The following is a 24676-nucleotide window of genomic DNA, read 5'->3' on the forward strand; positions in this document are numbered from 1 at the left end:
AATTTTGCTTCAAACAAAATTTCTATATTTTCTTTTTTCTACTTTTTTGTTTGTTGAAGTCTTGTTAACATAGACTTCATACTTTCCAATATATTAAAGCTTTCTTCATAATAACAACCTACTCACTTAGCACCTGCTTAGTATTTCATTGGAATACTTTCTCCAGATAATACTAGTGAGGTTGTTTTGGTGTTTTGTTTTGTTTTGTTTTGTTTTTTTGCTGTTGTTTATTTGTTTTGGATAGTGGGAAAATATTCACATAACGGAGATGGTATTTATGGTTCATAAACCTGGAAACTCTTACTATTTAAGTGCAAACAAGCTGCCACCATATTTACTGAAGAGACTATAAGAGGCAATTTAATACTTAGAAAACTGTGCTGTTGACTTCATATATAGGGATGTCTTTTGCCTTTATTAGCATCAACAACAATAATTCATTAACGTGTGTCAACAGAACACCTTGTTAAGCACCGCATATGCATTCTCTCACTTAATATAACAAGATGAGATACTTGTATAATCCCTATTTTATACGAAAGGAAATTTAGCTTCTGAAATGTAATGGGCCCACTATCACATAGCAGAATCCAGATCTGAGCCCAGGATCGTCTCATTTCCAACCTCTTCTCTGTGTTTTCTTTTCTGCCACACTGCCTCCACCAGGAAGATGAGGAGGAGGAAGAGAAAGGGGTGAAGAGTATCCACAAAATGAATAGAGTACTTCCTAAATGCCGGCGCCATGCCAACCACTTTTACTCATACCAACTAATTAAGTCATCACAGCGATCGTATGAGAGAGATTTGTTACCCTGGTTTTGTGTATGAGTACACTATTCCCCAAAAGAGAGTAAGTTGTCACTTGGACCCGGAAAGGAAGCAGATCTTCCATGTGGCATTCAACAAGTCTATGAGTAAAATATCCCTAATCACCAAGAACTTTGATCTAAGTCACATTATTTGATGGTCCTTGGGAATGTTTACCTGGTCTCTGAATATTTTTGCCAGGATTTGTCCCCCTCAAGATGAAGATAATCTTGGAAGTGAAAATACAGGAAGTTTTATTAATTAACCGCACTGCTTTGTGACTGAAGGACGAGCTGGTATCAGGACAGGTGGCTTCGGTAGGGAAAAGGAGACCAGCAGGCCACAGGAGAAAAGGATAGGGCCAGGGGGACGGGAGTGGGAGGAGACGCTCTTGGGGAAGGTGGAGGCACAGGACACCAACTTTGCCTACTTCACGTTTTCCCGGGCTTGGTCTTGCTAAAGCCAGACTCACCTTTGTGATTCACAAATGGGATGAGACAATCAGGTGAATACACTGTTCCAAAGAAGATGCTGAGTTAAAGTGCATTTGGGGTTTGGGGTTTTTTTTTTAGTTTTTTGTTTTTTGGGTTTTTGTTTTGTTTTGTTTTTTAGTGCATTTGTGTTTTATTAACTAAAGAACATATGACGCTTAGTGTGAGATGAGATGTTAGGATCAGTCCATCTGGTTCGGCCAAACACTAACTCAGGTCAGGGGCAGGCTGCCCAATCTAGCATTCATGAGATGGTTTCACAATTTTAAGTGACACGTCACATCGTTCTTCTAGGTGGATGCTCCTCCCACACCGAACGTCATATGTGATTCGCCATCTTAACTGCTTGGGTGCATGATGCTGTGAGTGACCCAGTGGCAAAAAGAGAAGAGCAAACAGAATGAGGAAGGTTCAGATCTAACTATGCTATATCCAGGTGTGATATTGAATTAAGTTAACCTGTGAGTATTTTCTTGACCATGGACTAAAAATATCTCATCCTCAGGCAGTTGTTTTGACTTTTAAGCAGAGGATACCATAAAAGGGAGACTCATAAACTCCCCTGAAGCAAAACACTCTATTTGCTTTATGTAAATAGTCCTCTCGAGGTAATCAATAATTAAGGAAGCTCAAAATAAAGTAATGTATGAAGCTCTGAATTTCTAACCAAAAAGACTTCCAAAGACTTACCTTTGGAAATACTCTGTCTTTAAGGAGAGATACTGAAAACACACCAGGCACCCTAAGTCCCAGGGCCACTGGGGACAATTAAGGGTAAGAATGGAAAGGCAGCTCACTTTGCTCTGAAGTCACATAGACCTGGGCACTAATTGTTTTCTCACAGGCAGATTGCTTCACCTCTTGGACCTTAGATACTCTCATCTGTGAAACAGGAATAACAGTACCAGTTTCCTCAACCGCCATGAGGCTCAAGCGCAAAGGCAGCCATGACTGAGGGACCGTACCCATACCAATAGGACACTCATGCCTACAAAATATGGCGCCATCTGGCACAAGAACCAACTTCAGACGGTGCCTGACACCCTGTGCCTTGTTGTACTGCTCATGGATGGCTCTTTTGGAAGGTGGTAATCACCAACCGCACCTGAGAGCTAAAGGCGGATGAGAACTTGCTTGAAGGTTTTTTGAGGGAAAAGGGGTGGAGGAGGCAGAGGGTTCAGCACCTGAAACTCTAGGAACCACTTAACTTCACAGGAAGACAGCAAATAACATTCTTAAAATGGGTTAAGTCAGAGACAGAGGCAAATGGCCTAGAACCTCTGATTGGAATGGGTTGAAGAGAAAACGCGAAGAGACTAGTGGTTTTGTTGCCAACTTGAGGGTACATAAATATTAAATTCATCTATAAAAATAGACATGGACGCTAGCTGTGGTTGGCACCGAGTGGTGGGACCATGGGTAGGTGCATGGGCGATTTTTATTCTTTTGGTTTACACTTTCTAATTCTTCCATAATAAAAATGTGTTATTTCTGCAACAAAAATGTTGTTTATATAAAAAAGGAAATATAGATTTTAAACTTCATATTATCTGTCCAGAAAAACGAGATTTTTTTCCCTGATTACCAGACGCAGGAGTTTATAGGTGTCATCTGTGAACACAGGAAATGTGCTTCTTGACCATCAGCAACTATTGATCGTAGGCAACCAGCGCCTTGACTCTATTTTGGTAGTTAGACGGCCCTACGGCTTCACTTGGGGCGTTTCTGCTAAGAAGGGATTGGTTGTGTGGAGGGGTGTGGCACAAAGAGCCCTCAGGAATATAGGCCTCAGAGCTAATGAAGTGCCCGGAGGAAAGAAAGTCTTACCTATCAGCTATGAATTCTCTCCCCCTCCCACCAAGGCCAGAGACCTGAGGGCACGTGACCTAGGAATGTGCATCCCAAGATAATACTACCTTCAGAGAACTCTACTTATAGGTAAGTAACTCTCCTTTATAGGAGGTATCTTTGTGTGGCAGACTGTTTATGGGAGCAATTTGAATTGAACTTTAAATGAAAAAGGCATATCTCTGTAAGTGGTAATAATTTTAGTCATCTCGCTGTGGCTAGGGGTTGTGGAATTCATTAGCACAGATTAACATATAAAGTGGGTGAGATATCTAATAGCAAACGGAGAGGTTTAGGGGCCTTAATTCATCACTGAATGAACAGCGTGTACAGTATTAGGGACTATGAAATTTTTAATTTACACAAAGTGTCCAAGAATATAGGGAATAAATTTAAACCCAAAACAGATAATGGAGCTATGCCCTGCCTGGCTGGCAAGTTGAATTGTTTTTACACTGAGTGAAGAAAGCTAATTATCCCAAGCACAAGGAGACTGCTAAAAATAATAAGATTATAAGGAATAATTTGCTGATATAATTACAACAAAATTGGGTACACACAATCGTCAGATACATGTATTGCTTGACCTGGGTGAGAAAGTGAAATAAATCCTTCTTCTATAGCCTTCGTAAATTTGTTTTTATCATCTCCAAGTGCTGTTTGCACAGGCAGCACAATTTGCATGTGTAATGTGGCTGTACAAATTGACAACAAGTAAATTATTCAAGGAAATAGGCTGGTCGCGGGTCTGAACTATCTCGCAAAGCCTATTCATTTTGAAGAATCACTGAGACGTGAAGCTCATACATCAACCGTTTTCTGACAATCCTCAGACTTATTGTCTCCTAAAATGTCATTATGGCTATTATTTATGAAGCTAATTCATTTATTAATATATATTTAACTCTGACTTGTCATGCACCTTAGCAGACATTCTGTGCACTGCATATTTTTGAATAGATGAAAGACTTTTGCATGCTTTAATGATTACTGTAAGCTGCTACAGATTTATAGAATGCAGCTTTATTATCTCCTTGCATTAATACCTTTTTATAACTTTTTTTTGCTTAAGGCCATCAAATATAAAAGGCAAATGACATATTCAAAAGATTGTATGGAATAAGATTTTCCAAGAGTTTGTTGAATTTTAGAACAAAATGGGTTATCTGTCAGTTAAGGCCTAATTCACCTAAAAAGATGGGTATACACCAATTATGTTGAATTTTCCTGAAAAATATAGGCAGTGGTTTTTCAAGAAAAAAGGAAGAGACGCATAATTCTTTGAGCTATTTCCTTCTCAGAAGACAGCTCCCCCTTTTATGTGCTGAGGTTGGGCAACTCTTCCCAAGAAAGCTGATTTTTAGGCATCCCTTATTACCTGGGGCCCTGCCTACGTACTTTACATTGTCTTTAGTCAATAAATATGTGTTGCAAGAATGAGTGAGTAGATGAATGCCCTCCAGGTTTTCTGATAATGCCATGAATAATATCAGTAGAAACAAGCATCGACCTAGAATTGTATTTTATACATTTCTGCTTTCTGTGTTAGCACTTCCAACCTCTAGAGAATGTGACTCCCACTCTGATTTGGGAATAGACCATATGTATATGCAGTCAAAATACACGTTATTTTTATAGCATGCATAAGAATATATCAATACTGGACGTGTATTACTACTTTGGGTTGTCACTGAATAAAGTCACTAGCGTCTTCCACCATATGTGACCATGGCTACTTGCGTGTGTGTGTGTTGTGTGTGTGTGTGTGTTGGGGAGGGACTGAAGAATGGAAAGGAAGAAAAATACAGTAGTTTGAGATATTCTTCTCTGACTGTGCTTCATGCTGACCATTTAACTATTTACCATTTTTTTTCTAACTTAGCATTTCTACATTGGTGTAGACAGAGACATGAAGCTCTACAGCACCAGCCAAGAGGAAGGGCAGTGCAGGTAAAATACCAGCAGATCTGAATCACCTCAAACCAGACAGATGCTTCATTTTAAAGATAAAGATGATAAGAAGGCAAAGAAAAATGCCATTAGCTAAGGATAGCGTTGACTGTACAAGCTTTAATAATGTCTCAAAATCACCAACATTTTTAGATAATTACAAGTTGTTCTAAAAAGTGCTACATAATCTACGGAGAGAGAAAATAGATTAGTGGTTGCCTAGGGTTCAGGTGAGCTGGGGGAAAGAAGGAGTGACTGGCAGTGAACACAGGATTTCTTTTGGGGGAGAGGAAAATGTTTTAAAATTGCACAAGTCTGTGAATTGACTAAAAACCACTAGGTTGTGCACTTCAGATGGGCAAACTGTGTGGCATATAAATCAAATTTCACTAAAAGTATTTAAAAACTACTGTTTGACATATGCCCAAAATAAATATTTTACCATATACAAACAATATCATGAACTATAAGTAAGAGGAAGTATCTACTTAGGAGAGTCGCTCACAAATGAAACTAAACGGAAACATAAAATTGGTAATCTATCCACAAAAGTGTGGGAGAGAGGTCTGCCTTTCAGATCTGTAGCCTTCAACAAGAATGGTATTTATGTCAAGTCATCTGACCGGAGGGAAATATTCCCTGCATCTCACATGCTGACCTAAGCCGCCGAAGGGAGTCAGGAAAAATCTTTAGTAAACACATAGGGAGATGCTATATGACATTTAGAATTATTGTATAAGACTAACAAAGCATCAAGGACCTACTTTTAAAAGTAATTTTCTTATCTTAAGCATTCTCTTAAAATATCCTGTTAGATATGGAAACCAAACCACACTCATCTATACAAAATATCTTTCTAACTGTGTGACCCTGGCAGGGAAAGTTGATGACGTTTTTATTAGTCATATTAATCACATGCTTAAAAGAAAAAAGTCTCACTTTTCCAGCAACCATAATATTTACCTATTTATACCTTTTAAAATTTCAGTAACTCTAACTTAGAAACTTTAACCCCCATAACCTTCAAAAAACGAGGAAAATGAATAAATGTTCCCTAGTGTGCTATGAACCATTAATTGTACAGACTGAAAAGCTTTAGCCTAATAAGAAACATGCCTTCAGCAGAAATGTGAAAGTCATCTGTGATGCTCATGATTTAATGATAAAAATGTGCAGTCAATTTTCAATGAAGTTAAGACCTATAACCCAAGAATATTTTCACTCACAAATTCTCACAGATACCTGAGGAACTTTGAAAGGTGAACAACCCAAAGTACTGAAATGTCCTCAGCATGAATTAAATAATTCATCTCAAAAGTGGTCTGAAGATAGAGGCAATAGAATTTCTAGCAATAACAGATGATCAGAGATGGATTCAGCCCATGCTCCAAGAAAGCAAAGACATATCGCGACTCTAGCAACAAAATGATTTTATTAGCAAATTTTGAAGAAGTATTGTAATATTAGGAATAAAGACATGTTAATAACATCATTGACCATAAATCTCACCTAAGTTTTGAAAATCAGCTCTTAGTTTAGCTATTAAAGTCCTAAGCATAGGAGTAATCGCTCAAATAAACACATACTTTGTTCTTACTGTGAATCAAGCCTGGGGTAGGCATTCTGAAAGATTCTGGGGGAATATAAAGATGACTAAAACACAGTCCTTGTCCCTAAGGAACTTAAAACCATAAGAAGATTGTAATATGTTTATAAAAAATTTGCCATTATTCTTTGAGTTATTTACAATGAGCTATGTCTTATTTTTGGAATCAGGACTGAGAACATTAATATGGGGTTTTTAAAGGCATTTAAATGCTATCAAATAAGGATAAAGTTTCATTGGTGTTTATAAGAGAGATCCTTCCCAAAGAAAATTTTCAAGGAAGGGTTAACATGAAAGCTAGGCCTGGAAGGATGGCCAGCATTCTGATAGACTGAGTTGGAAAAGGCAATCCAGGTGGAAAAGATTATGCAAGGTAAAGCTGGAAATAAAAACGATATAAAGTAATGTGTTATGGCTTCAGATAAGGGCACATGGAGAGGAGAAAAAAAATGGAACCTTATATTGGGGCTGCATCATGAGAAGCCTCTACCAGGCACTTGGAAATTCAGATTTGGTTGTAAGGTCATGTGTGTAAGGTACTTAGCACACAGTACCAGGTACATTGTGAGTGCTCAGTATATATGAGCTGCTATTATTATCATCCAGGGTCTCCAAAGGAGCTGTGGCTGAGCAAGGGTTGATGGTCTCCTAGATAATCAGTTTAGTGTCCTTTCCATTCTATACATAGACTCTAGATGAGTGTTCTTCAAAGGGTATGTCCATATTGGGTCCAACCCACTTTCAGATGGCCCTTGACCCATCTCCACCCCACAATCCTCACATCCTTGAGAGGCATGTGCGACCACTCAGAAAATTCATTTAGGCAAAAGCCAGGTCCTCTTTCCTACCTCTGCTTCTGAGGCTTTGACCATGTTGGATATTCAAGAAGTGATTGTTGAATCAACTTTTCTCCCCATTGGGTATGGACACTCCCAGATAAGTGAATAAACTGACAGCTCAGCCTATGTTTATAAGTGAATAAACAGGCAAATGGCCTATTCATTTAGTGGCTGACTTTGTCGTCCCAGGACGTACTACTGATATCCTGTTTCTAGACCTGCCAGGTTCCCAGGCAAGGTATTGTCCTGAGAGACCCTTGCCTGTAACCATCTGTGTTTTAACAACCAAGTGTTCTCCTCCTCCACCCCAGAATACCACACTTACCCACAAATGGGTATTGTTAGTGAAAGAAGCCTTGCCAAGTGCCTAACATCGCACCTATACACACTAACATTTAGAATTCCCCAAATGTCAGAATTTTTCACTTCTCCACCCATTGGCTCTGGGTGGTTCTAGCCACTCCTTGTAGCTGTGCTCAGTTCTTGAAAACCCAGAATATAGATTTCAGAGCCACATCATCAGTCAAATTTTTCTTTTCCTGCAAAGAACCAAGGGATTGAGGCCCAGAGTCGTCAAGCAATATGACTTTGATGAACACCATAGTGAAGAAGGAGAGAGGCTTCCGGTTTTCATCTAAATCTTTGCCATCACAAAGGTAGCGAAGCCTGGGGATTAAGAGTAGGGACAGGTCAACTATGGCCTGTAGGCCAAATCCTGCCCAAATCCCAATTTTATTAAGTTTATCAGAAGAGAGTCAAACCCATGTGTTTATTTCTTGTCTCTGCTTTCACACTGCAATAGAAGAGTTGAGCAGTAGCAACACAGGCTGTATGGCCCACAAAGCCTAAAATATTTGCTATGTGGCCCTTTTCAGAGAAAGTTTAATGATTCTGGTTAGAAAAAAATGGCTTTGTCAGTCAAAACTGACAAAATCCTTATTCCTGGGACAACTGGGTGGCTCAGTCAGTTAAGTGTCTGATTCTTGGTTTCCACTTAAGTCATGATCTCAGACTTGGGAGATCGATCCCCACGTTGGGTTCCATGCTCAGCAAGGAGTCTGCTTGAAATTCTCACTCTCTATCCCTCTCTCCCAGCTTGCATGAACACATGTGCACGCACTCTTTCAAATAAATAAATAAATCTTTAAAAAAAAATCCTATTCCCAACTTGGGTGAGTTAACCTCTTTACACCTCAGCTTCCTTATCTATAAAATGGGAATAATGAAAACATCTACTTTATAGGGTTATTGTATTACATACCCAAATATAATGTAGGACCTGTAACATGGTAAGCTTATTAAATGTGAGCAACGATGATGGTGATGGTGAATATATGGGTAAAATCACCATTCATGGGACATGATGTCCCAAAAAGACTTTTAAGAGCGGCTTATTGAAGGCCTATGACATAATATGATAAAATATATATATTATATACTATATATACTATTATACATTATATATAATATATAGATTATATATGTATAAAATGTACACACATATGATGAATATATAAAATATATACATTTAGGTACTAGTGCAAGTAGAACACATATGCACATACACATGTATATATTACATATAATATATGTAAAAATAAAATAAAATACATATACATACATACACATACACACACATATAAAATCCAGTGCCAAAAAAACCCAACTCTTTCTCAGTTTCTAGACACCAAACAACCACCCTCTGATAAAACTGTTTCACCTGATTGTATGACCTTTGCCCTAAAGGTAAAAGAGCCATCTCATGGAGAGTGAGATTAGGTGGAATTTAGCAATTATCGAACAATTGTTCTTCTTTTGCCATCTGTCCCTTTGCAATCACTCCCTGGCTCCTTTCCTTTTTTCCCACCCAATGGTGAAAAGGAATCATTGCAGTAGCTGGCTCCCAGTGCTTTCCCTTCAGGGCTCACTGCCTAATTCTGAGTTCTGGGCAAACAGCTCGAACAAGTCCATAAAGTTAAGGGAAATGAAGATGTTGAAATGATTGTGATTCCCAAGAGCCAAAACTGCTTAAGGATGAGAAGTGGGGTGGCCACTTACCACCTGCTAACATACTATCCTGCTTATTTATTACATCTATATTGCTTATTGTCTGTGTCCCTGTTCATAATCTTACTCCCCCAAGGGTAAGGTTATTTGACTGTTTTGTTTATCAATATATCCAAAAGGTCAAAAACAGAACCCTGCACCTTATAGACACTCAGTAAATATTTGCTGTGTTGAATAAACAGCTCTAGGTTTATAGTCTATGCTGAAGTATGGTCTAAGACAAGGTCACTGATAGCTTATCCTCATCCCATGCCTGGCCCTTGAATTGGATTTGAGCCTCTGGAACTCAAAAGATGAGGCCTTTTGGAACTGTTTCAGGAAAGACTGTGAGACTTTGGGCACCAGAAGAGCTGCCCTGGGTCCCAGAGGGAAAAGTGATAAATAATAATAAAAAGAAATAACCCATGAGATACAAGCAAACTCAAAGAAATGGAATGGGCTTCTGGTTTCTGGTAATCCTCCTGCACATAACAGCTATAAATCTGGAAAAAATATAAAAGTAACTGCCTAAAGTCACTAGAGAGCAACCAAGCATGCAAATACAGGAGTATAGTCTGCATTTGGAAGATGGCAAGACAATGGGCAAGTTTCCCATTGTTACTTTTTTTGTTTGTCTGTTTGTTTGTTTGTTTTTACCAGAAAGCAGGACTCAAACTGTGCCAAATAGAAGTGACTAAAATTTGGATAGAAACCCCGTTGTCTCACTGGCATTAACAGCCAGGAGATAGAGTTCAAGGTAATTCTAGTAACTGGAAAGTGAGGGGGAATAGTGCAAAGAAGAGATCCAAAGAAGGGAGACAATGTGCTCTGAGTATAAACTCTACACAAATCAGTGCTGACACCCCAACCATGAGTACAAGCAGCCAGCCCTGCTAAGGCTAAAGGAACAGAGATTTCTGTTGCTGCTAAATACAAGGGAGACAATTTGGAATGTAAGGTCAGTTAAGATAGCCGATTCCTTAAAAAAAAAAAAAAAAAAAATCAGTGCTCTTCAGAGGAACACAACAGAATCCAGAGGCTCTGCAATGTATCATTCGCAATTTCTTGGATATCATCCAAAACATTTCAGCTCAGGTCATGATCTCAGGATTGTGAGATCAAGCCCTGCATCAGGCTCTGCACTCAGTGGGGTACTTGCTTGAGATTCTCTCCCTCTCCCTCTGCCCCTCACCCCCTTCTCCCAAATAAAGAAATAAATCTTTAAAAAAAATAAATTTAAAGGAAATTTGGTATATGTAGATGTAATATATGTGACAAATGCCATGGGAATATGGGTATATTCTAAAATATAATTTTAGATTTCATATATATTACATATGAATGTATTTATTAAATTATAGATTATACATATGTATATTAAGTAAGGAATAACTAATCATTGTCAACATATGTGTATCTTAAAATAAAGTTTCAAAATATATTAAAAAAAATTAACAAGTTAAAGGGGAAAATAGACAAATCCACAATCATAGTTGGAAATTTTAGCCCTCTTTTCTCAATAATTCATTTTTAAAAACTGATTTTAAAAATTAACAAAAATAGGACACCTGGGTGGCTCAGTTGGTTAAGTGGCTGCCTTCGGCTCAGGACATGATCCTGGATTCCCGGGATGGAGTCCCACATCAGGGTCCCTGATCAGCAGGGAGTCTGCTTCTCCCACTGACCTCTCTCCTCTCATTCTCTCTCTCTCTCCCTGTCAAATAAATAAAATCTTTTAAAAAATTAATAAAAATATAGGTAACTGAAACAACATTATCAACCATCTTGACCTAATTGATGGTTACAGAATATTATCCCCAATATTAGCAGAATGCACAATTTTTAAGTGTATATACAAAATTGAGTAAGCAGACCATATGTGGATTATGCAAGTCCAAATCAATAAAAAAATTTGAAGGTAGAGCATATATTCTGACCACAATAAAATTAAATTAGAAATCAATAGCAAAAATACATCTAGATCACTTCCATCTGATATTTTAGAATTAAGTAACACAGTATGTAATTCATAGATTAAAGAAGAAAATATAGGGAATATAAGAAACATACAGGGAATTAGAAAATATTTTAAACCGAATTATAGTGAGATATTTTAAATTGAATGATAGTGAAAATATAACACATCAGGGGCGCCTGGGTGGCTCAGTGGGTTAAGCCGCTGCCTTTGGCTCAGGTCATGATCTCAGGGTCCTGGGATCGAGTCCCGCATCGGGCTCTCTGCTCAGCAGGGAGCCTGCTTCCCTCTCTCTCTCTCTGCCTGCCTCTCCATCTACTTGTAATTTCACTCTGTCAAATAAATAAATAAAATCTTAAAAAATATATATATATAACACATCAAAATTTGTGGGCTGTAACTAAAGCAGTGCTTGCAAGGAAATTTATAGCTTGAAATGCTTTAATTAGGAAAAAAAAGGATAAAAATATGATTAATGGCCTATGTTTTGGGCTATACAAACAAGAGCAAATTAAGCCCAAATTAATTAGAAAAATAAGAGGGAGTGAAAGAGCAGAAATTAGTGAAATTTTAAAAAAACAACACACACATACAAACAATATAGGAAGTTAATAAGGCCAAAAGTTAGTTCCTTGAAAGGCTTGACATTCTTGCAGACTTTACTGATGGTCTTGTCTTTGCTATGCTGCCTTTTTTTAATATTTTTTAAACCCTAAATCACTTTTTTCTCCTATCCCTACCCATCTGCAGGCTCAGGGTGAGTGTCAGCCTCTCTAACACATTTCCCCAAATTCTGGAAACTGGAAATAACCTCTTCCTTTCAAACAAATACTTCTGTATTCACTTAATGTCATTTTGTATGATAACAATGAAGAACATTTGATATCTTATCATGCACCTGAAATCCCAGCCCGATTCACAGTAACTATGATCAGGAATTAATTTTTAGCCTTTAATTTTTCTTTTCTCAGTGGAACAAAAATATCTGGATATTAATCAAAATCTAAACCAAGAAATTAATCTGTGATACCTTGTTAGGGTAACTGCAAAATAAAATAAGATTCTTGTCAATAAGGAAAAATTTTAAATATAAGGAAGGAAAATGTGAGGAAGTGAACAAGTAGAAATTAACAGGAAAATGATGAGACAAATTTTCTTCAGCATTAAAAGAACAGAGTAGTTCTTAGAATCAAACATTTTTCTGTCACAGTCCACTTTAAGAAATCCAATAAAATTCTAGATTTTCTCCCTGGATTAAAAAAATGAAATCATAAGCATGAGTTTTGTATGTGATTTAAGATGTTTCATGGGTCTCAGTTAAAAATCCCTGGCTTAGAAGTAAAACTAATGTCTGCCATAGATTTTTTTTTTCATAGTAAAACAAAATTCAAACAGATCAAATCCAGTTGTAAATAAGTTGAAAATTCTTATGAGAGGGATGAGGCTAGAAAGTAGAACAAAGATACAAAAGATAAACTTAAGAAATATATCTGGAATATGATAGAAAAGAAAAACTCAAGAAAAGATGACTGATACGGAAAAGATCCTAACGTGGAGACCCAAACAGTGTGAAAAATAGATGTTTGCAGATCAAACAATAGTAAAGGCCCAAAAGATAAGCTAAGTCACACAAGAGTAAAACTATCCCCAATTAAAAAAACAATTAAGTCATAAAATAAGAAATATTCTCATACCCACTTATAATTAAGATACCAGATTTTTCCACTTTCAAAGAGAAAGATAAGGGGCGCCTGGGTGACTCAGTGGGTTAAGCCTCTGCCTTCGGCTCAGGTCATGATCTCAGGGTCCTGGGATCGAGTCCCGCATCGGGCTATCTGCTCTGCGGGGAGCCTGCTTCCTCCTCTCTCTCTCTGCCTGCCTCTCTGCCTACTTGTGATCTGTCTCTGTCAAATAAATAAATAAATAATCTTAAAAAAAAAAGAGAGAGAGAAAGATAAGGCTTGGATTCCTTTTAAAATGTAATATAATTGTTATTTCAGATTTATTTTGAAATTTTTCATATATCAAGAAAAATTTCAAAATAATGTGGCAAACTTTTGCATACTCTCCACTTCATTTAAGGAATAAAATCTTACCAAATGTTCCACCATCCGCCGCACCTCTTTGAATGTATTTCTATATACACATTCCCAGTAGTAATGACTATATTGAGTTTTATCAACACCTTGACTTTCTAAGATAAGTGCACTTACTGTTAGGCAATATATAGTTTAATTTTGCATGCTTTTGAATTCTAATAAATTGTATTGCACTGTATGCTTTCTTCTTCAACTTACATTTTTTACTCAACGTTGTGTTTTCGGATACTCATTCAAGTGGATGAACATCCCTGCTGTTCATTCACTTTCCTTCCTCCAGAGTATTCTAGAAACACATTGCACTTCACTTTTTCATTCTCTCTTCTATGACTATTTGGATTGTTATCGTTTTTTGCTATTACCAAACCATGCTTCTGGGAACAGTCTCATATGTAAATTCATATTCGCACGCTTGAGAGTTGCTCTAGAACAGTGGTCCTAAAAGTGTTGTCCTGCCTCACAACTTGCGCATCAGAATTTCCTGGAGAGTTCAGTAAATGTCTGTGAAGGGGTCCAAATATTTGCATTGCTAACAAGATCCCAGGGGATACTGAAGCCGCTAGAGCAGGACCTCTGTAACTGTAACAAAAAATTCTGTGAAGTTTCAAATAACTTTTGATGAATTTATTCCTAGATATCTTATGCATTTAGTTACTTTGTCAATCATATCTTTTAAAAATAAGATTACAGGGAGCCTGGGTGGCTCAGTGTGTTAAAGCCTCTGCCTTCAGCTCAGGTCATGATGCCAGGGTCCTGGGGTCAAGCTCTCATCAGGCTCTCTGCTCAGAAAGGAGCGTGCTCCCCCCTTTCCCGCCTGCCTCTCTCCCTGTCAAATAAATAAATAAAATCTTTTAAAAAAAATAAGATTAGATATTTTTTCAAATGATTGCTGCTGGAGTAGAAAAACACAATTGATTTTTGTAAGGCAGTCTTCTAGACAGCAACTTTGCTTAATTTCAAATTGGTAAAGGCAGACTACCTCCCTATTTCTCGACTACAGCAAGTATTGAAAGATGCCGGAGTAACATCTAGAGAACCCTTAGAAAAAGATTTGGGCCCCTTGGTCAAGTTTTCACTTAGATATAAAAGCCAAAGGAAGGATATTCTCAGATCACAAAGTTTCAGACTCTTCTGCAGCTTGCTGGAGGCCATACTCCATAATATTAGGATCTGAGTTAGAATTTAAAAAAAAATTGAATGGAGATGGTACTGCTGAGATGAATCTGAGACAACCTCCGTTCACTAAGAAGTAAATCGGAGCTCAAACAAGAAGGCTGCTTCTGCTATCTGGTTCAAGTGACTTAAAAATAGCAATGCACAAAATAGATACATATTCTAGAACATTTCGAACCTTAGATCTAAGAAATGAAGGAGGGGATGGGGCACCTGGGAGGCTCAGTCGGTTAAGCATCTGACTCTTGATTTTGCCTCGGGTCATGATCTCAGGGTCTTCGGTTGGAGCCTAGGTTGGGCGGGCTCTGAGCTCAGTGGAAAGCACCTTGAGAGTCTCTCTCTCTCCCCCCTTCTTCTTCATTCTCTGCCCCACCCACCCCCACCGACTTTCTCCCTAAAAAAGAAAGAAAGAAAGAAAGGGAAAAAAAAGGAAGGGAAGTGGAATCCAGTATACAAAACCTTGTATCTCTCACACAAAGAAGTAACGAGACTATTATTTGTAAGAGATACACTTGGAATCCTAGAAACCAGGGAATGGTGTTACATTTAACCAATGGCGTAGAAATTCAACTTGTTTGAAAAGCATCAAAGGAGATAATATTGTACATGGAATAAAAGGTGTATAGAGAAGACACCACAAAGAGTATTAAAAGAAAGGGGAACATAACTATAGGTAATGATTATAATGAGTATAGTTATATAAATTCCCCATAGGCTTGTATGGAATTAAAAACCTTAATAATATTTTACTTAGGATTTTTTAAACCAAAGCACTACAAACATGATTAGAAATAAAACGATGGTGACATGATGCACAGAAAGTCTCCCGAAGGGAACAGTGCTGCTTGTGGGAGAATGTTTCTGAAGATTTTGCTTTGTATGGCAGAGACCACAGAAAGATATGTTAAAATTGACTACAAAAAAAAAAAGTTTCTAAATCTCATTTATTTTATTTATCTATCAAATACTTATATAGTGCTTATCCTGGGCTAGCTATTATTTTAAGTGCTTTACAAAGGGGAACTCACTCTATTAGGCAGGGTCCTGGCAGGAAACAGATGGCACACTCAAATGGGGTAAATCAAAGTGAATTGAACAAAAGGAATATTTACAAAGGTGTGAGTGGGATTTAGAAAAATGCAGCCGGGACTGTGCAGCCCGCTGCCCTAGCTCACAGCAGCAGGGAGCCTCTCCACCCCTAGGCCTGCCTGAAGGCGCAAGCAGAGAGCACCGTTAGAGATATCCAGAGAGGGGCCCCCACCCCCAACCCCCATGGGCAGGTGGCAGACAATCCTAGCAACCTGGCAGGGAGGGATCAAGAAGAAAACCCCAGCCTCATGTTCCTCCTGCCTCCCATCAGCCAAACAGGTCAGAAAACCAGAGGGGAAAGAGCTCAATGTTTCCAACTTTATGGGTCAGCCTCCAGCGGTCCAGAAGCAGGATGGAGAAGAGTCAGAAGAGGATCAGGGGAGGCAAAGAGAAGATCCTCAGAACATTCATAATAACCCTATGCAGTAGCTACTATTGATGCTATATATATATATACATATATATATATCAATGCTATATATATATATAGCAACTGATGCATAGAGAGGTTAAGTAACTTGCTCAAGATTGCACAGCTGGGAAAGGATAGATCCAGGATTTTAACCCAGGCAGTCTGGCCCCACCGTACAAGGCCTCTCTCTTATCATTATTATACTGTAAGCTTATATATCTTATTATAGTCATGCTCTATTTTTTTTTATTTCTCCTAATACTGTCTGATATACTGGCATTTAAAAGGATGAAAAAAAGACCATTGTAAGAGTCACTTCTGACTTTTTTCTACCACCTGTTAAAGGGCTGGGAGGCATTTTTATGTTATTGTAGACACTTAACTACCAAGACTCCCATTATGATTCATAGATCATTTTGAAAATTGAGCAATTTTCATGATAGGCATACTTCCCAGCAGCTTTTTAGTATACTTGGGAAGATTATAGCCAGAGGAAACACAGGAGGTGAAAATTTGGTCTCATTTATAAGTATTCAGTTATAAATGTGGATTGTGGTTTCGTTAAATTCATATACTTGAAGTCTTTTTAATTTTCCAATAGAATTGTGAGAATCTGGCAATTCTTAATAATCAAGGTATAAATCCTTTCTACTTTTTTTGGTAAATAATTTCAAATATGAAAATAACAATCATGAGTTTAATATAAAAGAAATGTGTTCCAGCAAATAAACTAAAGCATTTTTCTAGAGAGAAAAACATGTTTTCCTGCTGATTTTTATCATCAGCTTGACATTCTCTTGAAGAAACTACCTACTAGGAGGTTCAGAATTAGGAACAAGCACAAGGCTAAAATGAATGTCAAATCCAACACTAGTTTTTTGAAGGTTTTTGTGCTGTCAATGCTTTTTTTATTTTTCCCTAAAATTTTAGCCCTTCTTTATCTACTCTGCTGCCATTTCATACAGCTGCCTTTTCCCCCACTTGTATGCCACATGCTCTATGTCCGGGGGCTCTAGCCATTTCCCTCCTCCCTGGAGCACACCTTTTCATACCCCCATTTCTTTTCATTTTGCTCTTCCTTCTGCCTTGAGCAACCTTCTCTTAAATGTGGTAATTCTGCTTTCCCTTTGGGAGTGCAAATGCTACCTTCTACGGGACAGCTTTCCCACCTCAAGAGCAAAGAGATATTCACTCCCTTCTAAGAGCTTCTAGGGTCTTGCATCCATCTCTCTTCAGAAGCCCTTACTAAATCTTGTTAACTTTACTTGTTTGTATCTCTTTGTATCCACTGAACTGTGACTTCTTGAAAGCCAAGGCTATAGACTGCTAAAGAGTTTTCAAAAAGTTATTGAATGATCAATTGTTACTGAACCAACTAAGAAGAGTTAAGCTCTATGAATCTTGACCATCATACAAGGACCAGAAATCCCTTCAGAATCTATTTATGCTTTTCTTTGTCTGCCACCTGCAGGAAGAAATTTAGAGGCTAGCCAAATAGCATGAAAAATCACATCCACCCTGCTTTGCTTTTAACAATACTAGACTCTATGAGTTAAATACATCTGGTATAGTTCTTCAGTAGGTACATTTTACACTTCTTATAAGAACCAAATTATTAATAGCTTTTTTCGTGTTCAATTTCTTATAACGATGCCCTCAGTAAGTTCACTTAACTTTAAATATACAAAAAAATTATATCCGTACCCAAAATATTAAAAATGTCTAGGTATCGTTTCTCATTACCTTCCTCTGAATGAGTTGTAAAACTAGAATATGAGATGAGCCCATATCATCACAAATGGGGATGAAATTTTGATTTAAAAAATATTCTTCCACACCGTAAGTGTTGTAACAAGCACATCTGTGTTTTAAATTTGTGTGTGAGAACTCATCTTTTTAAAAGAGTGAATCTCTTCCTGGATCTCTTTTTGGGTCTCGGGTGCTTTGTCCATAGGTGTTAATTTCAAAATGCTCCAATCTGAGCTTTCTGTGGGGTCCACTCCACTGCCCACCCAGTTTCTCCAATTATCATTACCAAACTGCTTTAAGTTCCCATTTATACTGAAGCAATCATTTCTTTCCTTTTATCGCCTCTACCACTGACTCCTGACTGTTCCTCCCTTAGTTTATCTCAGAGAAGAACAAAGTGAGGCCAAGTTTACAGATCACTTAGCTTCTGCATGTGGTGTTGGAGCTGGAGAAGTAACAGAAAGTAACAACCTTCCCTTTTCCCAACTTCCCAAGTGAATCTTGGTGGATATGAACACTCAGTAGGGAAGTGTAACCTTAGTCTACTTGAGATGTAGTTCAGTGAAGATCTCTCACGGAGAGAGTCTTTTCATTTTTCCTCTCTGTGGCCAGACTGCTTCCCCACATTACTCAGCAGCTGAGATACTGTATATGGATGGGAGTGTTTTATAATCTACGAAGCACAGGAGGAAAGCACTGTCCTTACCAAAACTACGAGAGAGCAAGGATGTGTGTAAATGTTTTTGAAACTAGATTTAGCTCATGTAAAGAAAAGCATTTCATCAAGACAGCTCAAAATGCAATTTGAGGACTTAAAACTCAGTCATGTTTTTCTTGGTTTCCAGAACTATATTCTTCTTTCCAGAGAAACTGTGGCTTAAAACGGGTTATCTAAATCCTCACTTAAGTGAGCTAAAGAGTTGGAATCTTTTGCTAAGTTATGAGTTTGACTTTCTAGAATGTTCTTTCCCTTCATCTGCCATGTGGTATACATTAATTTTTAATATTAATGTGAATTAAAATTAATTTTGCTTTGGCAAGTTGGAACAATTTTATATCATCCCTTGAGGTTGTTGGAAATGCCTTGCAGCAGAACAAACTAGGGCGGGGAGACACTAATCTAGACTAATGTTGAAAGATACCAAGTCAGGAGGTAGCTGGGTGGTGCAGATGGTTAAACATCCGACCTTTGATTTTGGATCAGGTCATGATCTCAGGGTCCTAAGATCGAGCTCCGTGGAGGGCTCCGCACTCAGTGTAGAGTCTGCTTGAGATTTTCTGTCCCTCTCTTTCTGTGCCTCCCCCTGCTAGCACTCATTCCTTCTCAATCTCCCAAGTAAATAAATAAATATTTTTTTAAAAAAATCAATACCAGGTCAGGATTAATCATGTGATTCTGTGCTTTCTATCATAAAATAGAGTGCTACCAGTGGTTGAGTTGCAAATAATAGTTAATCCCAATGTACTGAAACTAATATTTCATTCCTTAATATAACTCTGAAGTTAATTCTTGTGATGCAACCATGACTCATTTTCTTCTTATGGCTTATAGTTTTTATTTGGATGTTAATAGTAAATGAATTATAGCTCATTTGCCGGCTTTTTAAATTACAGGCAAAAATCTACCTCATGGTTTACTCAAATGAACAGTCCTAATATTTTAAAGAAGTAATTTACAACTAACAATTTACAACAAGATAGGTTTTGCTCTTAAAGAAAAAAGCATGAGATGAATGATAAGTGCTTAGAGCTTTCCTTTGTTCTTAACGTGTTGGCAATTCTTGTCATTAATAGCAATTCTTGGCTTTAATGTGGCAAATTTCATTTTGGACGTTCAAAAGACTTTAGAAGCTTTTTTTTTTGGGGGGGGGGTTATTCTGCACAACATTCCAGAGCCCTGGGTGTTCCACCTCAGAAGAAGAAATGGAGTTTTATTAGGAGTTAAAAGTAGTTTTAGGACCTAACATAAGGCAGCAAACCTTTTGGAGGGGAAATAAAGATTACACCAAATTCCAACGGATTCTTCTCTATCAGCTCTCAGGGAAATACTTCTCTTTGAGCCTAGAGGTGAAAGAAGCAAAGATGACCCTTTCTTTACTGCTTAGGAACGAGATGAATTATTCTACCATATGCAAACCTCAAAATCCTTTTGTCTATGAGTCAAGGGTAGGTCAACATATGAACTATGAGTTGGAAATTGTTGCTCAATGAGTCATATTCTCAAAGTGGTCTTTTTTCCCCCTTGCTGATAACTTGTGTTCTTTAAGCAATAATTTTCTACTGAGAAAACTGTGGGCCCTCACCTCTGCTTGAATGAGGACTCCTTGGAGGCTGAAGTTTTGCTTTTTCATCTTTATGTATTCAAGATCTAGAACCTGGCACAGGGGAATTCCCTCTTTCTCGTTCTCTTTCTCCCTCTCTCAGGTACACGCGCGCACACACACACACACACACACACAGATTCCAGCTGAACCAAATGAATCAATGCCAGTAAATCATGGAGAAATATAAACCCTTCAACTCTATAAATAACATTATTTCTCAAAGTACAGCAATAAATTGAATCAGGGCTAATTACCCCTGTTTCTTACTAATGGTTAATGAATGATACTGCTTATCATCTCAAACAACCTAAGCCTTGCTATTACTTGGGAACCCACTGTAGTTTTCCCATACATCATCTGTTTCCTTAGCAAGAAAACAGTCTCTGCCATTTAAGGCACTGTCCCAGGGAGTATGTCTGTAGAGTCTTTACGCTGGGTTCAGCAAAGACGATTGCTACTATCTCAATTAATTCCCTTATAAATAGTCAACAGATACAGCAATTCTGTGGCTTTCCTATGGCCTTGGCAGACACGGACAAAATGCTCTAGGACAGGACCTAGTCTTATTTTTCCCTTTGCAGTTCGACATGATCTTGTCATTGTTAGTAACAGTTCTGAAAACATCAGGAATGTTGAAGACAAAGGACACATGTGGTGATGAAATGGAGAGTAGGGTTGATTCCACATCTTGTAAGTGGATTAGATGCGAAAGTCAGATGTTGCCAGATTATACTGGACGTCGAAGGCATTGAACTGGCCAAACAAAATAAAAAGAACCCTGCGTCGGCTCTTGCCTATGTAATTTATTCCTGTGTAGTTAACAGAAACATTGCTCTTCCAAATTTCCAGGTTAATCTTCAATTTTGTAATCACATTAATAATTAGTATAAATTACCATAATTAATTGAGAATTAATTAACACAGCTGAGTATTCTTTATTCAAGAATTTTAAATATTGGGTTGCCTGGGTGGCTCAGTTGGTTAAGCAGCCAACTCTTGATTTTGGCTTGGGTCATGATCTCAAGGTCATGAGATCGAGCCCAGCATGGAGCCTGCTTAAGATTTTCTTTCTCTCCTCTCTATTAAAAAGAGAGAGAGAGAGAGAATTTTAAATATTATAGTATTCTACATAAATAAGCTAAAGATGATGATTAGACCTGAAATATCACAAATTGTAGAAACCATTCATCCTTGGATATACCAAGGATACACTTTTATCTTTTATTCCTTTAAGGAGAGACAATAGAGAGGGCATTTCCAAGCATTATTTTGTCATTCTAAAGCTATATTTCTTTCCTAGATGATAGGACAATTATTAGTGATTAGAGTCATAACTAAAAATATTCCCCAAATCCTAAAAATACATAGAAATCATAACTATTGCCTTAATTACCTCAAGGAAATGAGACTGAGAATGGCTCTTCTTTACTAAGATATAATTCGGTGTCATAACTCCGTATCTGGGATATAACTCACATGCCTAGATTCAGGGTGTAATAGGGATGCAGGACATGAATTCCACTCATGACAACACAGTAAACTAGTAGATGTCACTATTTAGCCTCTGGATATGCCCCAGCTGGAATATAATTTATTTAGTCTTTCTAAATAGATTTCCTTCGGTTTGGCTATAAAAACCGTAGCTTATTAATGAGATACCTATCTAAAGAGAAACTCTCCTATATATTAGCACATTCTAGAATTGCATCGAGTTCCCTTGAAACCTAGGCTAAAGACCCATTCTCTTTTTTTGATCCATTTGAAAAAGTGGAAGGGACTGTGAGGTGCCGAATGCTGAGACTGGCTAGGGAAATGAGGAGTCCCTTCCTCATTGATCCAAGAAAGGTATGGTAGCATCCCAGAGAATGACATTAAGACAGAAATCACACTGATAGGATTATGGGGGAAAACCAGACCAGTAAGAGCCTTGTCATCCAACACAAAAGACTGTTCAGCTGCGCTAAGAGAACAAGGATGTGGGGGAAGTTCTAGTTGGGTCCACCTCCAGCGCCCTCCCACTCCCCCTCACCTTCCTCCCACCCATTCTTTAAATACACAATTTGGGAGGCTCTCAAATCCAGATAAGTTGAAGTGAGCAATATTAGGATACTCACGCCAGGCTCCTAGGCCCTCCAGAGCCACACAAAATCCAGTCAGGTGCCTAGTCCCCAAAACCAGAAGCTTTAGATCTTGTTTAGTTCTTGTCAACCAGAATGGAAGATGAAGGGGACAGTCAAGAGAGGGTGACGATTCAGGTTGTCACAGTTGTTTCCGATGAGGCTAATAGCTTGTTGTTGGGAGCCGGGTTTCCACCCTAGCTTCACGACGTACTAGCTCTGTAACTTCACCTCTGTAACTCTGAGTTTTACCATTGATACAGTGGGGCTAATAACAGCACCTAACTCGGAGTTATTCTCAGAATACAAATAACAACAGGTCACATTTACCAAGCATTTACTGTGTGCCTGGCATTGTGCTAGTGTTCTGATATTTGTTATCTGTGTTCATCCTGTTATTACACTCCTCTTACAGATGAGGAAGCTGCAGCTTGGAAAGACCAATGACCTTGACCTAAAAGGTGGCAAGGCCTCGTGGGGAAAAAAAATATCCCATGTAGTATGTGACAGTGCCAGCATTGCTAACCAGTCAAGACAACCATTGTCATGCCCACATATCTATCTATCTATCTATCTATCTATCTATAGATAATATCTATCATATTATCATGCCCACATATCTATCTAAAAGTGTTGTGCCATCAAATACTCCGGGAAGAGCAAAGGGAGGCATGGAACCTGCCATTATCGTTGGGACAGGATAGCCAGCAGCCCCAGCTGGGGCTAAGACAACACTAGCATTTTGTACTGTCCTGTAGAGATTAGTCCATGGGACCTCTTGAGCACAGACCTCAGGTTTCTGCCTTCTGCTCTCAAAAATAAAACACTGGACTGAGAGGGAGGAACATTGTGTTCTAGTCCCGTGGTTGAGTATATCTTGACTGCATACCCAAGCAGAGGCAGGTCAGTCGTGTGATACCCCAGAAGATCAACAATCAGTGCTTGTTCCTACTGATGACTTTTCTCTCAGGAGTGGGCATCACTGGAGAAGAGAATCTCTGCTCCAGGACTTGCGGGTGGGTGTCGGACATGATGGAGCTCTTCCGGTCCTCCCCTCAGCCAAGACGTTATCCAAACTGGTACAGACACGAAGGGAAAAACCGAGAATACTGATCTTATTTTTAAATTCTCTTCATTTCTTAGATTGAGATGAACGACCCATTCAGCTAAAACAGCCAGTGTAAAAAATAGATTGCTTTCATAAATTGAAATTCTCTTAAACAAATAAAGTGCAGAATGCTACAAATCCCAATATGTTATTTTTGCCATCATTTCTCCCTCAGGGGCCGGCCCCCAGAAATTTGAAGAGAAAAAAGCATTCTCGTGAAGATGGGTTGTCTCATATCTTCCATAAAATTACTAGAACCCTCTCTGAGCAATTCCATAGGTGAGCCTTTCATCAGTGACAAAGGAAATTCAGGACACCGAGAAGATGATATTTTCTTATAGAATCTAGCAAGACGATGTGTAAGGATTTCAGATGTGTAGTTCCCATTAAAGTTAACAAGAGTTGTGCTGTTAAAACCTCCTCATGACACTTTGCATTATATCCTGAGAAGTCTGAAGAAGGTGCCAAAGGATCATCAAAATACCAGCCTCACTTTGATAAACTTGTCACCAGGTAAAATAAAATACGTGTATGTTTGCTTCTTTTTCTCTGAAATATGAAGTAATTATGACTATATAAAAACCTTTTACCATAACTAATTAACTAGAAGCTCCTCATAAACTATGTGTCGACAGCACCGTATGTCTAATTATCTTTTTTCGCTTCAGAATTGTGATGTTGAATAATGAAGAAAACATTACCTGATGAAGTCTTTTATTTTATGATGATATCTCTGGAGACAGAGGAGACACAAAGGCTTAAATGCCAGCTTCAATTACATCTTGGCCTTGGCAAGCTTTCAGCTGGTTTTGATTTGCATGGAAACCACCTTATTTTTAAAAATCTCAGAGAGAGGGGATAGAGGAGAGAGGAGGAAGAAAAAGGAAGGAAGGAAGGAGGGAAGAAAGGAAGGAAAGAAAAGGAAGGAAAGAAGCCAGGGAAGAAGGAAGCGAGGGAGGAAGGGGGGGAGGGGAGGGGAGGGAAGGCTATGAGTAAGGAAGGGAGGAAAGGAGTGGGGAGAGGATTATAATAATTAAAAAGTG

The 24676-nt window shown here is 38.3% G+C and overlaps 1 long non-coding RNA gene across 1 annotated transcript; it reads left to right on the top strand.

The window, feature by feature from the left end:
* Positions 1 to 3152: 3152 nt before the first annotated feature.
* LOC122899028 lies at positions 3153 to 24049 on the top strand. Its single transcript, XR_006383088.1, has 3 exons — positions 3153 to 3236; positions 5029 to 5096; positions 23809 to 24049. It is a non-coding gene; the product is annotated as an uncharacterized LOC122899028 (long non-coding RNA).
* The last annotated feature ends 627 nt before the right edge of the window (positions 24050 to 24676 follow it).

Source organism: Neovison vison, chromosome 2 (genome assembly GCF_020171115.1).
Source record: "Neovison vison isolate M4711 chromosome 2, ASM_NN_V1, whole genome shotgun sequence".
Taxonomy (NCBI): domain Eukaryota; kingdom Metazoa; phylum Chordata; class Mammalia; order Carnivora; family Mustelidae; genus Neogale; species Neogale vison.